Source organism: Lactuca sativa, chromosome 5, assembly GCF_002870075.4.
Source record: "Lactuca sativa cultivar Salinas chromosome 5, Lsat_Salinas_v11, whole genome shotgun sequence".
Taxonomy (NCBI): Eukaryota; Viridiplantae; Streptophyta; class Magnoliopsida; order Asterales; family Asteraceae; genus Lactuca; species Lactuca sativa.
The window spans coordinates 315610566-315614473 of NC_056627.2; the positions used below are offsets into that span (position 1 = coordinate 315610566).

At 33.0% G+C, this 3908-nt stretch overlaps 1 non-coding gene across 1 annotated transcript; it reads right to left on the bottom strand.

The window, feature by feature from the left end:
* Positions 1–1604: 1604 nt before the first annotated feature.
* Positions 1605–1707, bottom strand: LOC111887999 (U6 spliceosomal RNA). Its single transcript, XR_002848980.1, has one exon. It is a non-coding gene; the product is annotated as a U6 spliceosomal RNA (small nuclear RNA).
* Between the last annotated feature and the right edge of the window lie 2201 nt (positions 1708–3908).

Sequence of the window (3908 nt, forward strand, 5' to 3'; positions counted from 1 at the left end):
TCGGGGCACAATCATATGAAGTCAAAAGGTTGCAAAGCATAATGTACGTGTGCTTCATATTACATAATATGATTCTAGAAGATGAAGAAAAAACGATATGTTGCTACAATGACGACGGGGTTTTGCAAAACCATCGAGGAGTAACTGTTAGTACATAAGAGTATAGGGAAAACATAAGAGAAGTACATGATTGTGACATTTGCCACTCCCTTAAATCAGATTTGGTGGAACATATTTACTGGGCTAACATACAACCTGAGGTTACAGATTTGCATGATTATTTGTTTGACGAATCAAATGAAGATTCATATATGATCGTCGAGGATTCAGGCGAAGATTCAGACAACTATTGTGTAGTTTTTAATCATGTTTTCTTGGTTTCATTATGTCATTTTTATTTTTAACAAATGAAATATTTTTATTTTTATTAATTTTTTGTTTATTAATTATTTTTTAATTAATTATATTTTATAAAAAGTTTATAGTTTTTTAAATCAAGTTAAATTTATTGTGAAAAAATGAAAGAAAATTAAAGGTGACCATTTCTTGAGTTTTGACGAGTGAAGGAAAATACCGCTCATAGTATATATGACAAACAAGTTGAGTGACCCATTGATCTATGTAGGACAAATGAAAATGCACGTGTAGACCTAATCCTGTGTTTTTCTATTAAAATGGGATAATGACTTAGGAGGGTAATAAGGTTTCCAGTTTGTCCGTATTAGGTCACTAAAGTTTTTTTTGTGCGTATTAGACCAATATGATTGTTACTAACGTTTAGAAATATTCATTTTTACCGGTTAAAACCGGTAAAAATGACTATTTCTAAACGGTAATAACAACCATATTGGTCTAATACGCACAAAAAAACCTTAGTGACCTAATACGAACATACTGGAAACCTAATTACCCTCCTAAGTCATTAACCCTAATTATTTAGAGAACATGCTTACTAATCAATGTGACTGACTTGTTTGATTGAAAATAGTTGCTTCCATTTAAACTTATTTCACAACCCTTCCAGAACTTCTAAGTCCAAAAACTCATATGATTGATGGACTTCATTACATAAATATACAACATTTTATCAATAACTTCTTTTTTGTCATTTAAATGCTTACATGATCACATCCATATGTACAAATACAATCTCACTTTGATACCTCCAATCAATGTCTACATTTGATAACGAATGTAAATGTAAAACCAACAGGGACTTGCAGATGATGCCTATTATCAATTATTTTATAAGAAGCAAAACCACAACATGAAGTAAGAAACTGAAGTTGCAAAATTAATCAAAAATCAACACATAAACAAACATATATAGACTATATACAACACATAAACGGAAGTTTATAAAGCATGAAACTTAATGACACGAAAAGTAAAAAACTTAAAGGAGACTTTATAAAAAGAAAGATCACCCTTACTTGCCACAAATGGTTGAAGACATCAACAAGAAGATCAATTTGACCATGGAATCCATATGTTGTCTGATCATGACTTTAGTAGATGAACTACCGAAACGTAAGAATTGCAATTGAACTCTATTAGCATTTGAAAATGGAATTAGGGTTCCAGAGAAGACGACGAAGGGTTTAAAAAAATTGGACCATTTCTCGATTTGTGTGTATCATCCTTGTGTAGGGGCCATGCTGATCTTCTCTGTATCGTTCCAATTTTATCGGATGTCCCCAAAGGGATGACTGTAGATGAAGAGCTTCACCATATAGAGGAGTAGCAGGTTATATGGGAGGACGCGAGTTCTAAACAAACTAGTTTACTGTTGATGGTCATATATTCTCAATGTCTTTAAATTTAGGGTTAATGACTTAGGAGGGTAATTAGGTTTCCAGTTTGTCCGTATTAGGCCACTAAGGTTTTTTTTTTGTGCGTATTAGACCAATATGGTTGTTATTACCGTTTACAAATAGTCATTCTTACCGGTTAAAACTGGTAAAAGGACTATTTCTAAACGGTAATAACAACCATATTGGTCTAATACACACAAAAAAAAACCCTTAGTGACCTAATACGGACAAACTGGAAACCTAATTACCCTCCCAAGTCATTATCCCTATTAAAATATGTGTATGACCTTTTAGTTCAGTTTAGGATAATGCAAAGGTATTCGTCTAGCATCACGATTGCTTAAGGGTGATATTGAAATAGTAGTCATTTTATAATGCACGTTGCGAAGTAACTCGTAGTTACGAAATATTTTCTCAGGAGGTTCAATACTACATTTTTTTTCATTTAGTGTAATTAGGCTCCACATTGCGTAAACACCTTAAATCGTTGCAAAATCACCTATTTTTTCTTATAAAAGTTGCAAAAGTTTCATGGTTCAATCACACTAACTCTACTTTTATTACATTTTGTCTTTCCGATTTCTTCGTTTTCAAAAGAATATCTGCTAGGTTGTACACTATTGCCTATTGCCAACAAAGGTAAAGGATTTGCAAGGTCCTCTAATAATACCTACAAAGGTGATTATCATTGCAAATGGTCCTTATTCACAACCAACCCCTTAATTTCCTCAACTTTCCTTAGGAAATAAGTACTTTTATTGTGGTATACAATTGCCACTATCGAGATTATATATCGAGATCTATGAAGAGTCAACCAAAAGACATCGGATGTTTTAAGAAAATTATTACATATAGAGACAATATCATAATAGAAATCAAAATGGAGAAGAAATAGATTCCCGAAGGTAAAAAAGAAATTGAAAAGGGTAAAAATGGATAACATACAGTAATATGGATTATTCTCGACTTCTCTAAGAGTTCCACCATGTTTTTAGAATATGTGTCATGCACCTATGGTACCCGGTAAGCCATAACGATTTTTCATGATCCGTAATTCCGTATATTAAGTCAAGAAGTTTTCCATAATAAATAAATCTATAAATACACAAAAAAGAACCATAATCTCCTAGGGGGTCGACTTGTTGAGGTGCCCAATCAGCTTTGCAGAATTTAGGCTTGAAGCTCAAGCTCAAGCTCTATACATGCTCAATGACTCTCCACACGTAATAGTTCATGGGCTTCAAAAACTACAGTACATACACCTTTTAAATCATCAAGTTTGTCTTAAGTTGTCCAAGATAGACCAAGCGTGTTGTTACGACGTTGGTGTGGGCCCTAGTGTGGATGATCTGACGTTATATTCTTAGAGGCCCATGATAAAAGACCATAACTTCAGCTATGAGCTCTATTTTAGGCCTACCGGTCAAATTAAAGCTTGAAACGAGTAACACGTCATGGTGACTTACCCATATTTATGTCCTAAAAACGCTTTCGAAGTGAAGTTATAGACATTTTTATGTTTTTTGGGTTTGTGCTTGACCCATGGCTCTTTTGGGACCCATTTAAAATTTTCTTTTTATTCAAGTGTTATTAAAATCATTTTTTCTTCAAAGCAGATTTTGAACCCCATTTCCACTGTATTCATTGAATCAACATGGTTTGGAATAGATTATTCTAGGTCTACAAATCCACATGGTCAATCTTTATTTGTGTCTCTACACTGCATCATATATGTATATGGTACTATCCAAAACTATAAATCGAGCAATACGAGCAACCAATGGGCTTTTTGGATATTGACAGGGGTATATACTAAAAATAATAATTGTAAGTTATAGGTTTTGTATAAGTCTCCATTATAGTTCTTAGGTTTCTTTCTCCTGTTCAATACAAGCACATATATCATGTATGTGTAATATTGTTCCCATGGAAGGTTGTTATTCCTCAGACTAGGTTTAAGCATGGATCCTCCGTATTGTTTCCATTATGATTGATTTCCGATGTATCATTTAGATTTTAGAAGCATATGCATTCATATTTCTGCATAGTATGAAGTTTGTTATTGTTTCAAGTATTTTCAGAGCTAAACCATAA